Consider the following 13,745-nt stretch of genomic DNA (forward strand, 5'->3'; position numbering starts at 1 on the left):
TAACGTAGCGTTATCGGACACATTATAACAACGCCATCAAGCTAGCAAATACAGAGAAATTGGATGACTTCTTGACTCTTGAAAAAACACATTCTGGTGAAGATATCGAACGCACGATATCGATGACGTTATACGGTAACGAAAGACGCACCTGTATAATGAAAGGAAACGCACTCGGCAAACAAACGCAAACGCATCCATTAACGAAGTGGATAACGACAACATATCCATTCGAGTAACGAAAGCAGATGTACTAGAAAACGAAAACTTATGTTATATGACAACGAATTCACAAGCACGCAGACATCATCATCCAACGATGACACAGAATTCACAAGCACGCAGACATCATCATCCAACGTTGACACAGAATTCGCAAGCACGCAAACATCATCATCCAACGATGACACGGAATTCGCAAGCACGCAGACATCATCATCCAACGTTGACACAGAATTCACAAGCACGCAGACATCATCATCCAACGATGACACAGAATTCGCAAGCACGCAGACATCATCATCCAACGTTGACACAGAATTCGCATGTTGACACAGAATTCACAAGCAAGACATCATCATCCAACGATGACACTGAATTCGCAAGCACGCAGACATCATCCAACGTTGACACAGAATTCGCAAGCACGCAGACATCATCATCCAACGTTGACACAGAATTCGCAAGCACGCAGACATCATCATCCAACGATGACACAGAATTCACAAGCACGCAGACATCATCATCCAACGATGACACAGAATTCGAAAGCACGCAAACATCATCATCCAACGATGACACGGAATTCGCAAGCACGCAGACATCATCATCCAACGATGACACAGAATTCGCAAGCACGCAGACATCATCATCCAACGATGACACGGAATTCGCAAGCACGCAGACATCATCATCCAACGATGACACAGAATTCGCAAGCACGCAGACATCATCATCCAACGATGACACAGAATTCGCAAGCACGCAGACATCATCCAACGATGACAGAATTCGATCATCATCCAACGATGACACAGAATTCGCAAGCACGCAGACATCATCATCCAACGATGACACGGAATTCGCAAGCACGCAGACATCATCATCCAACGATGACACAGAATTCGCAAGCACGCAGACATCATCCAACGATGACACGGAATTTATTCAGACAAGGAAGTCAGACGCACTCAGACAATGCAATAAGACGAATATAGACAGACAGTGAAATCAGATTAATGCAGACAATGAAATCAGGCAAACGGAGACAATGAAATCAGAGGCAAATCGGGTGACATCAGACGCACTCAGACAACGAAATCATACACACTTAGACAGAGAAATCATATTTCTCGTCCTTTCACTTCTCCATCAGAAAGCAGCTGACAGCAATTTAGCAGAGAGAGAGAGAGACAGAGAGAGAGAGAGAGAGAGAGAGAGAGAGAGAGAGAGAGAGAGAGAGAGAGAGAGAGAGAGAGAGAGAGAGAGAGAGTAATATTCTTATCGTCCCTCATCACTTTAGTATTCAAAGTTCGTAAGATATTTTTGGTCTTCGTCCGGTGCGGGAATTTTTGTGGAGCAACGGAAGAAAAGCTGGCAAAGGTTTCCGTAAGGCGGAGACAGACACTCACACTCCCTCATCCTCACTCACTTATTCTTGCACTCACTATCACTCATTTTCTCAGACCCACACTCATTCCTAAGTCACACTGACTCTAGATCATACTTGCACTCACACTTATTCACACACTTCCGCACTCATACACACGCTAAGATTCATACACTCTTCCGAACTATGGCAATTGCACTCTTTTTCCAGAGTTTCCTCTTCCTCTTTTCTCTTTCTTTTTAATTCTCTCTCTTAAAAGTGCACAAAATGGATTTTAAAGCGTTCATGACCTCTTTGAAAGGTACAATCACGATTTATTTTTAATGTACCGAAGTTATACATTTTCACAGCGTGATGTTCGTTCGTTTAGAGAATTGATTTTGATTTTAGAGTCTGCCGCAGAAGCGGCTAGAGTATTGTCCAATTTGTGGACGGTAGCGGTTAGGTTATGTGCACGCCATAATCATCCTTTGGACGGCAGTGGCTAGTTTATTGTGCATCTTATATCCATCAAGTGTATGGTAGTGGCTAGCTTATTTTGCACCCTTTATCCACCCTCTGGACTTGAGTGACTAATTTACTGTGGTTATTTTATTATGCACCCCATATCTGTTCTGTGGATAGTAGTGGCTAGTTAAGTGTGTACCCAAGGTGTATTGTGTGTATGGGAGTGTATTATTTTTAGTACCTCACATTCATCCACATATCACTCCTGTTCACGGTAGCGGCTAGTTTATTGTGCACCCCATATCCATTCTGTGGAACGTAGTGACAAGTTTCCGGTGTACGGTAGAGGCTATCTTTTATTGCACCCCACATCCATCTTATTGAATGTAGCGGCTACTTTACTGTGCACCCCAAAGCCATCCCTTTAGGCAGTAGTTGCTCTTGTTCAGTATATCCCATGTCCATTAGGTACTGTGACGCGTTTGTACAGCTTGTGTGAATCATATGGAAAGCATTGGTTGGTTTATTATGCACCTCATATTCACCCTGTACACAATAGTATCTGGTTTATTTGTGCCTTTATATCATGCCACTGAACGATAGCGGCTAGTTTATTGTGTTGTTTATGTCAATCCAGAAGAAGGTTGCGGCTAACGTACTGTGCACTCTATATCCATCCTTTGGATGGTGGTTTCTAGTTTATTGTGCACCCTAAATCCATACTGTGGACGGTAGTGGCTATTTAATTATGCTTCTCACATTCTTGATATGGACGGTACACATGAACACATATATGGCTACACAAAAGGACTGAGAACAAAGACCTATAATGACTATCAAGAACACATCTGGGAGTATTTTTACAATTTACGTTTGATCTGTTATTTATTAATAGCAGAGAGCTAAGCCAGTTGGAACCATACTGCTTCTTGGAGAGTGAGAGGCAGTATGATTTGATCCAAGGAAAGGGAAGGTAGCTGCAGTTCATTGCTTCGTGGGCTCGGCACCGGCGTCTTGATAAGATATAATCTGTTACAAGCTAATTTTTTTTAATATTCGCTCAAGATTTCTTGCATCTCAGGGACATTAATCAGGAAGATTGACATGTGTTATTGATTGTTGTGTTATAGTGAGAGCGAGCTGGCAAATATTGAGGTTTCAGACATCACAATCTCTTGATGCTTCACCTCACAATCTCTGAATACTTCACAACCTCATAATCTCTGGATTCTTCACAATCTCACAATCTCTGGAAACTTCACAACCTCACAATCTCTGGATACTTCACAACCTCACAATCTCTGAATACTTCACAACCTCAATCTCTGGATTCTTCACAATCTCACACTCTCTGGATACTTCACAACCTCACAATCTCTGAATACTTCACAACCTCACAATCTCTGAATACTTCACAACCTCAATCTCTGGATTCTTCACAATCTCACACTCTCTGGATACTTCACGACCTCACAATCTCTGAATACTTCACAACCTCATAATCTCCGGATTCTTCACAATCTCACACTCTCTGAATACTTCACAACCTCACAATTTCTGGATACTTCACAACCTCACAATCTCTGAATACTTCACAACCTCACAATCTCTGAATACTTCGCAACCTCACAATCTCTGGATACTTCACAACCTCACAATCTTTGGAAACCTAACATTCGACTTTTAGTTTACAAATGAAAATTAAACGATTTGTGGTCCCGATCTGTATCATTATCAAGTCGTGAGGACAACCGAAGTCTTCATTTTCATCTTGCGGTTTAGTTGTGAATTATTTCACTTACTGAAGTATTATTATTATTATTATTATTATTATTATTATTATTATTATTATTATTATTATTATTATTATTATTATTATTATTATAATTATTATTATTGGAAGTTTTATATTCACGGGGATCGCTAAGTGTGAAGGGGATCATACAGCGCCAGGGAAATGCTAAGTAATGTTAATTTTTATTAAGTTTTCCTTCGTATCATTCACTTATCATTTATTTATCTTGGTGTTAACAGGTAACGCATGTTATTGTCACATATGTATAGTATATTATGTGGATTTAATTTGCTTTGATCCAAAAGATTTGATTTAAGGAAGGAAAGAATAGCTCAGTTTCCTCGCACTAAGAGCCCTCACCAGCATCAAGGTGCTCACCTTGAAGGGAATACAAGCACTGCAATACACTGAGTGACTCCTACCTTTCGCTGATAAGGTTGTCGCTTCCTCCAGGCTTTCATGGGACGATAACCAAGTGTTTCGGGACGTGGGCCAGAGGCCAATTAGTCACCCAACCCTCAGGTACACTGGCTCGATCCCCGCACGCTCGTGGCCCTGATTAGAAAGCGGTGGTTCGAAATCGCAAGAACTAAAAGTACACAGTAAATCTCCGCGGCACTCTGAGCAAAAGTCCAAGCAACTTTTGGACGCTCGGCTGCCTCGACGACGTTTGGGAAACAGGCAGACGCCTCGAATTCTAAATTCTTGAATAAACGTATTGTTTTCTGGTTATATGGAGGTTGATATTAACTTTTCGAGTTCGCTTTATATGTAAGAAGCGTGTTAGAGTGAATGTTAGTGTGTAGGAGTGAGAGAGAACTCATGTTGTGTCGAATACGTGTGCTCCAGTGAGGGATGTGGAGATCGCACCAGCGTATGTTGCCACTCTTACGGTCAGGCAGTCACTGACGACACGCCACCCGCCACCCACCCACCAATCCCCGCCCACCAACCAAACACCAACCCTCCCCCGCCAACGCACCCGCAACAACCACAAAACCCCCACCAGGAAGATCATCCCGCCCCCCCCCCCCGGCAACCAAACGACCACCCTTACCAGTCAAATACCATCCAGCAGCACCAACTTCCCAACCCCAAATCAGTTCTCCCTACCAATCACCCGCCGCCTCCCCATCACCCGTCGACGTCACTCTGCCATCCCCTTCCACCCATGGACACCCATCCCCTACCACACTGAGGCACCCGCATGTCTCATCCACCGCCAAAACAAGCCGCCCAGTCAACATCCTGCATTCAGTCCCCCCCGCCGCCTCCGCCACCGATGGCACCGCCGCCTTCATCACCGATGGCACATCAGCCTCCGTCACTGATGTGACTGCCGCCTCCGTCACCGATGGAACCTCAGCCTCCGTCACCGATGACACCGCAGCCTGCACCACCAATGGCACCGCCGCCTCGACCACCACCAGCACCACCATTAAATAATACTACAAAATAATCACCACTATTACCATAATAACCTCATCTTCCTCTACCTCAACCTAAACCTAAATCACCACCACCACCACCACCACCACCACCACCACCACCACCACCACCACCACCACAACCACCCTAATCTCAACCTCCACCAACATAGCCTCCACCACTTCCACACCATCACCATAATCGCCACCACCCAAACCTTCACGACCGCCCAGCATCAACCAAGCCTTCTTCACAACCACCACCCAAGCCTCCACCACAACCACCACCCAAGCCTCCACCACAACCACCACCCAAGCTTCCATCACCACAGCCATCACCCAAGCCTCAACTACAATCACCATCCAACCCTCCACCACAACCACCACCCAAGCTTCCACCACAAACATCACCCAAGCCTCCACCACAACCACCACCCAAGCTTCCACCACAAACATCACCCAAGCCTCCACCACAACCACCACCCAAGCCTTGACCACAGCCACCACCCAAGCCTTGACCACAACCACCACCCAAGCCTCCACCACAATCACTATCCAAGCCTCAACCACCACAGCCACCACCCAAGCCTCCGCCACAACCACTACACAAGCCTCCATCACCACAACCACAACCCATGCCTCCACCGCAACCACCACCCAAGCCTCCACCACAACCACCGCCCAAGCCTCCACCACAACAACCACCCAATCCTCCTCCACAACCACCACCCAAGCCTCCACCACAACCACCACGCAATCCTCCTCCACAACCACCACCCAAGCCTCCACCACAACCACCACCCAATCCTCCTCCACAACCACCACCCAAGCCTCCACCACAACAACCACCCAAGCCTCCACCACAACCACCACCCAATCCTCCTCCACAACCACCACCCAAGCCTCCACCACAACCACCACCCAAGCCTCCACCACAACCACCACCCAATCCTCCTCCACAACCACCACCCAAGCCTCCACCACAACCACCACCCAAGCCTCCACCACAACCACCACCCAATCCTCCTCCACAACCACCACCCAAGCCTCCACCACAACCACCACCCAAGCCTCCACCACAACCACCACCCAATCCTCCTCCACAACCACCACCCAAGCCTCCACCACAACCACCACCCAAGCCTCCACCACAACCACCACCCAAGCCTCCACCACAACCACCACCCAACCCTCCTCCACAACCACTACCCAAGCCTCCACCACAACCACCACCCAAGCCTCCACCACAACCACCACCCAAGCCTCCACCACAACCACCACCCAATCCTCCTCCACAACCACCACCCAAGCCTCCACCACAACCACCACCCAAGCCTCCACCACAACCACCACCCAAGCCTCCACCACAACCACCACCCAACCCTCCTCCACAACCACTACCCAAGCCTCCACCACAACCACCACCCAAGCCTCCACCACAACCACCACCCAAGCCTCCACACAACATATGAGTTTCTTGCTTGGTTTGTTTTCTATATTGATTCCAACATCTTCCATTAATCCCTCATTATTATTGTGCCTTATATTCATATCTGGAATAAGGTGTTTAATTCCATTTCCATATACAATACAGAATTCTTTGTACAAATTATTAATATCTATCTCTTATTGGGTAATGTTTTATTAAATGTCCTTAAAATACTGTTTTTTCAAGATATGTAATTCCTTCTTATAATCTAATTGTTGCTGATTATTAATGTTTCTTCATCCCCTAAGTTATATTTCACTGCATATATTATTCCCAGTGGAACAAGATCACTCTCCTAGTGGGTATAAATGGATTATGGTGAAAATTTCTTCCGCTTTTTGAATAAACACTAAATCTAATTAGTTAGATACTTGTGCAAAACTTGGGTGTCTGTGGAAACGTTTCTTCAACGAGTCATTCCCTCAGACCAATATGGAAAAAAAATGGTTGAAGATAAGGAGTTTGAAGTAATCAGTCCCTCAGCCTGGAGTCGATGTGATCAGTCCGTCAGTCTTGAGAAGAATGTAGCATATGCGTGGTGTCTTCTTTAATAATAACCGTAAGTTCTAATGTTTTTGATATTGCTCCATCTATATAAGTGTATAAAATCTATTCACCCTATTCACCCCTTTGTTTTAACATAATTTTCATCTATCATATGGCCGTTTCTTTGTAAAATTATTTGATGAATTGATATTGCCTTGATACTCTGAGAGCAACTTCTTTTCTTTCTCACTTCTAACTTCATTCAACCTCTTATGCTTGATCTGTTTAAAGGTTCTTTTCGGTGCCCTAGATTTGTCTCTCATATTCTCTAATACGTCTATAGGTCACATTATGTTATGCAGTCAACAATGCATTTCGTCATCTCATTAAGGTGGTATGCTTATTCTTTGTTTTTTGTTTTTTCTATTCATATTTTTATTTACCTTTTAACACAGCCAAAAAAATAGCTATTTAATGTCTATCAACAACCCCTCTTCCTCAATAACTGTGGAAATATCTGTAATCTACTCTTTAATTTCTTGATTAATGGTGACCCTAGCAGTCATTTCTGTAGCTAATACCACGTAGTGGTCAATCTTTGTCTTTTCTCTAGTGAACTTTACAAAACTATATTCTATTTTAGAAATATATTCTTCCAGTTATTTCCTCCCCCATTCTAAGCTTTTGTTGACATTTTCAGAAATATCATGTGCTAGCTGTCCCAGCTGTTTTAATTATGTCTTTTCCTTAGTTTTTGCTGTCTAACTGTCTTATAACTTTGTTTTGTACTCTACTAAGCCTTAATTTAATTCTTAATGTGATCCTCATTTGAAGATAATTCCTGACCTATCACCTCTTTCTTCTTCATTACCTCATCTTGCTCACATATTATCTTCTGCATTTACTGTAAGAACGCCTTGAAAACTTCCGTTTCATTTTTAAAGTTGCATTTTACTTAATTAATTTGCTATTAGTTATTCTCGCAGCTTTAGTCATGTTATCAAATCCATCCACTGGTTTCCTTGTCTGCGGGTGTATAACCGTAGCTGTATACCTTCTGTTGTATTGTTAATAAATGCATCACTCTACTGTTGTGCTGCTTAGTGTCTCCTTAATCTATTTAATACTCCAGAAAATGTTCAGTATTAATAATTTCATTTAATTTGTTGGGACACCACTCACATAAAATGCTCTGATCTCTACACCACAAAACAGGCACAATCCTTTCTCCCAGGATGAGGAAGCTGACGTCTGTTCTCCTTGGTGTCGTGAGTGTGTGTGTGTGTGTGTGTGTGTGTGTGTGTGTGTGCTCACCAAGTTGTGGTTGCAGGGATCGAGTCATAGCTCCTGGCCCCGCCTCTTCACTGGTCGCTACTAGGTCACTCTCCCTGAACCATACCTCTGCTTAAAGCTGTGTGTGGATCCTGCCTCCACTACATCGCTTCCCAAACTATTCGACTTCCTGACTACTCTGTGAGTGAAGAAATGCTTCCTAACATCCCTGTGATTCATCTAGGTCTTCAACTTCCAACCGTGTTCCCTTGTTGTTGTGTCCCTTCTCTGGAACATCCTGTCTTTGTCCACCTTGCCAATTCCTCTCAGAATTTTATATGTCGTTATCATGTCCTCCCTATCTCTCCTCTCCTCCAGCCTGTGACATGACGGACTCATCTTCAAACTTGCAGACCTCCTAGGCCACAACTGGACCTTTCTCAGGCTCATATACAACTTCTTAACAGGTAGAAGTATCATTCCCACGTTCCACGGTACGGCAGCAACACCCTTCACGCCGACAGCAACACCCTTCACGCCGACAGCTGGCGTACCACAAGGCTCTTGCCTCAGCCCTATACTCTTCAACATATATATTAACGACCTCCCCCAACCTGAACACAACGATACCACCATCACCCAATTTGCAGACGATGTCATCCATGTGGTCTCTTCAGCCCCCATCTTTGGCGCAAACAAACATAGGAGAGCAATAGAGAAAATGAATGAAGACTGCGGAGAACAGCCATGTGGGAGAAAAAATGGAGCATCACAACCAACCCAGATAAAGTCCTCATCAGCACCGTCGTTTGTTTAGCATCAACCATAGAAAACAAAGGGGTTATTTCCATCAGAGGTACACGAATCGCTATCAGAAATCGAAACAAGATCCTAGGGTATGAGATCAACAGATTACTCCACTTCACATCCCATATAATCAAAAAAGTGAACCTAGCGAAAGCGCGTCTCTGTCAACTTTACCGATTCAACGCAGCTCCCTCCCACATCCTCCCACATCAAGAAATACCTATACAAGATGATGATCAGACCTCTGCTAGAATACCCTTGCATACCCATGTCACTAACAACTAAAACTAACATGATTAAACCTCGAAGAGTCCAAGACAAAGCCCTCCGCTTCATCACCGGCACCAGATTCAGAGACAGAATCCGGACTGAAGACCTGCACATGCAACAGAATCATTGCAATTAATGTCAGGCTTGATAAGCTAAAGAAGAGACAACTATATGACATGCGGGGGCTCTATGTCCCTGACAGAGAGAACCCTCCCCAACCAACGAACACAACCGACTACACTATCAGCACCCCTTCCCCTACAGATCCCAAAGAATGACCCTCCAACAAAGAGTCCGAAGCTTCATCCACAAGAACTTCCCTCGACCACGAATCCTCAGTGACCTCGCTGAAGAAGTAGAAGAATGGATACCACTAGAACCATTCTACACCCAGTAACATGGATTAACACTCCCCAATCTTGGGTGACCCACTCCTGTCAATCAACACCTTACAACAAACCTTTTACCATCTACAACCATGCTACAGCAGGATACCGCCCCAGGAAGTACTTAGACAACCAACTCCGGGAACACAACCAACCTCCATCAAACTACCTGCAACTACCACCTGCAGTAGCAGCCTTACGACCGACCTCTTACGCAAAAAAAAAAAAATAAATAAAGCACTTGCAAACAGTATGCATCCTTCCAGTTCAGTGGCACACTGGTATACAGCTGGTATAGCGGTGTGCAATTGATGGGCAGGAGGTATACCTGTCTCATGAATTCAACTTTTCTACGAATTACATAACATACACACACACGCGTATTTAAACTGCACCAAAGTGGATAGGCCACTTACATTTACAACCCTACCTCCCCCTCCACCCTCCCAAACCTTTCCAACATTCCATCCTTACCCATCCTTCTTCCTTCCCCATCTTACCAAAGCTCTGGTCAAAACCTCACCTTACCTCTTCGTAGGACATACCCCTTAGCTCTGGGATTAGTCTTGTTGCAAACCTTTGCACTTTCTCTAGTTTCTTTACATGCTTGGCTAGGTGTCGGTTCTGAACTGGTGCCGCATACTCCAATATGGGCCTAACGTACACCGTGTACAAGGTTCTGAACGATTCCTTGTTAAGATGTCGGAATGCTATTCTTAGGTTTGCTAGGCGCCCATATGCTGCACCAGTTATTTAGTTGATGTGTGCCTCAGGAGATGTGCCTGGTGTTATACTCACCCCAAAACCTTTTGCCTTGAGTGAGGTTTGTAGTCTCTGGCTTCCCTAGCCTGTACTCCGTCTGTGGTCCTCTTTGTCCTTCCCCAGTCTTCATGACTTTGCACTTGGTTGGGTTGAACTCCATGAGGTAGTGTGTGTGCGTGTGTACTCACCTAATTGTACTCACCTAATTGTGGTTGCAGGGGTCGAGACTCAGCTCCTGGTCCCGCCTCTTCACCGACCGCTACTAGGTCATCTCTCCCACTGCTCCATGAGCTTTATCATACCTCGTCTTAAAACTGTATATAGTTCCTGCCTCCACTACATCGCTTGCCAGACTATTCCACTTCCAAACAACTCTATGACTGAAGAAATGCTTCCAAACATCCCTTTGATTCATCTGAGTCTTCAGCTTCCAATTGTGACCCCTTGTTTCTGTGTCCCATCTCTGGAACATCCTGTCTCTGTCCACCTTGTCTATTCTACGCAGTATTTTGTATGTTGTTATCATGTCTCCCATGGCCCTCCTGTCCTCCAGTGTTGTCAGATCGATTTCCCTTAACCTTTCTTCATAGGACATTCCCCTTAGATCTATAACTAGCCTTGTTGCAAACCTTTGCACTTTCTCTAATTTCTTGACGTCTTTAACCAGATGTGGGTTCCAAACTGGTGCTGCGTACTCCAGTATGGGCCTGACGTACACAGTGTATAAAGTCTTGAACGATTTCTTACTGAGGTACCGGAACGCTATTGTCAGGTTTGTCAAGCGCCCATATGCCGCAGCAGTTATCTGGTTAATGCGTGCTTCTGGCGATGTACTCGGTATTATACTCACTCTTAAGTCTTTCTCCTTGAGTGAGGTTTGCAGCCTTTGGCCTCCTAGCCTGTACTCTGTCTGCTGTCTTCTTTGCCCTCCTCCGATCTTCATGACTTTGCATTTGGCGGGGTTAAATTCTAGGAGCCATTTTCTGGACCACACATCCAGCCTGTCCAGGTCTCTTTGTAGACCTGTCTGGTCCGCATCTGACTTAATTCTCCTCATTAACTTCACGTCATCTGCAAACAGGGACACTTCTGAGTCTATCCCTTCCGTCATGTTCACATATACCAAGAATAGCACTGGTCGCAGGATTGACCCCTGTGGGACCCCGCTCGTCACTGGCGCCCACTGTGATGACTCATCACGGACCATGACTCGCTGTTGCCTCCCTTTTAGGTATTCTCTGATCCATTGCAGTGCCTTTCCTGTTATATGTACCTGTTCCTCTAGCTTCTGTACTAATCTCTTGTGAGGAACTGTGTCGAAGGCCTTCTTGCAGTCCATGAAAATGCAATCTACCCACCCCTCCTTCTCATTTCTTACTTCAGTTACCTTGTCATAAAGCTCTAGTAGGTTTGTGACACAGGATTTGCCTTCCATGAATCCGTGATGGCTGTCGTTTATAATCTTGTTCTGCTCCAGGTGCTCCATCACTCTCCTCCTGATAATCTTTTCCATGGCTTTGCATACTATACATGTTAGTGACACTGGTCTATAATTTAGTGCTTCATTTCTGTCTCCATTCTTAAAGATGGGGACTACATTTGCCTTCTTCCATACTTCAGGTAGTTGCCCAGTTTGAAGGGAAGTGTTGAAGATTTTGGTTAGTGGCACAGGTAGTGTCCTTGCTCCCTCTCTAAGGACCCATGGAGAGATGTTGTCCGGTCCCACCGCCTTTCAGGCATCAAGGTCACTTAGGAGCTTCTCCACCTCCTCCTCCTCAGTTGTGTGTAATTCATCCAACACTTGTTGGTATATCCCTTGTTGCTGTACCCCACTGTTTTGTCTTCCCATTGTCCCTTCAGCCTCCACTGTAAATACTTCCTGAAATCTCATGTTGAGCTCCTCACATACCTCCTGGTCTTTTCTTGTGAGCTCCCCACCTTCCTTTCTCAGCCTGATTACCTGGTCCTTGATTGTTGTCTTCCTCCTGATGTGGCTGTAGAGTAGTTTAGGGTCAGACTTGACTTTCGATGCTATGTCATTTTCACATTGCCACTGCGCCTCCCTCCTTATCTGTGCATACTCGTTTCTGGCTCGTTGACTAATCTCTTTACTCTCATGAGTCCTTTGCCTTCTGTACTTTTTCCATTCTCTACAGCACTTAGTTTTTGCCTCCCTGTACCGTCGGTTAAACCAAGGGCTTGTTCTGTCCTTCCCATTATTTCTGTTACCCTTGGGAACAAACCTTTCCTGTGCCTCCTTGCATTTTGTTGTTACAAAGTCCATCATTTCGTTTACTGATTATCCTACCAACTCCTGTTCCCACTGAACCTCCTGCAGGAAGATCCTAATTCCTGTGTAGTCACCCCTTTTATAGTTTAGCCTTTCCCTGTCTACTCCTGTTACCCTCTCCACTTTTAGCTCCACGATGTATTCAAAGCTCATAACTATCATATGTGATGTGCTCAATGTCTGAGCTACTCAGGGTAAACACGAGGTCCAGTCTTGCTGGTTCATCCTCCCCCCTCTCTCTGGTAGTATCCCTAACATGTTGGTGCGTGAGATTTGCCAGTACCACACCCATCATCTTGGCTCTCCATGTTTTGGGACCCCCATGTGGCTCCAGGTTTCCCCAATCAATCTCCCTGTGATTGAAGTCGCCCGTGACCAGTAAATTCGCTCTACTTGAGTGAGCCCTTCTTGCCACCTCAGCTAGAGTGTCCACCTTTGCTCTGTTGCATTCATCATATTCTTCTCTTGTCCTCCTGCAGTTCTGTGGTGGGTTATACATCACTGCAATGACTACCTTGTGTTCCCCTGACTGAACTGTACCTACTATGTAATCCATTTCTCCAATCTCATCCATACCTTCCATTTCTTGATAACCCCACCGGTTTTTTATTGGTAGTGCAACACCTCCTCCCCCCCCCCTGCTCCTTCTATCCTTCCTCAGCATCTGATATCCGGGTGGGAAGACTGCATCTGTTATTATCCCAG

Source organism: Cherax quadricarinatus, chromosome 11, assembly GCF_038502225.1.
Source record: "Cherax quadricarinatus isolate ZL_2023a chromosome 11, ASM3850222v1, whole genome shotgun sequence".
Lineage (NCBI taxonomy): Eukaryota > Metazoa > Arthropoda > Malacostraca > Decapoda > Parastacidae > Cherax > Cherax quadricarinatus.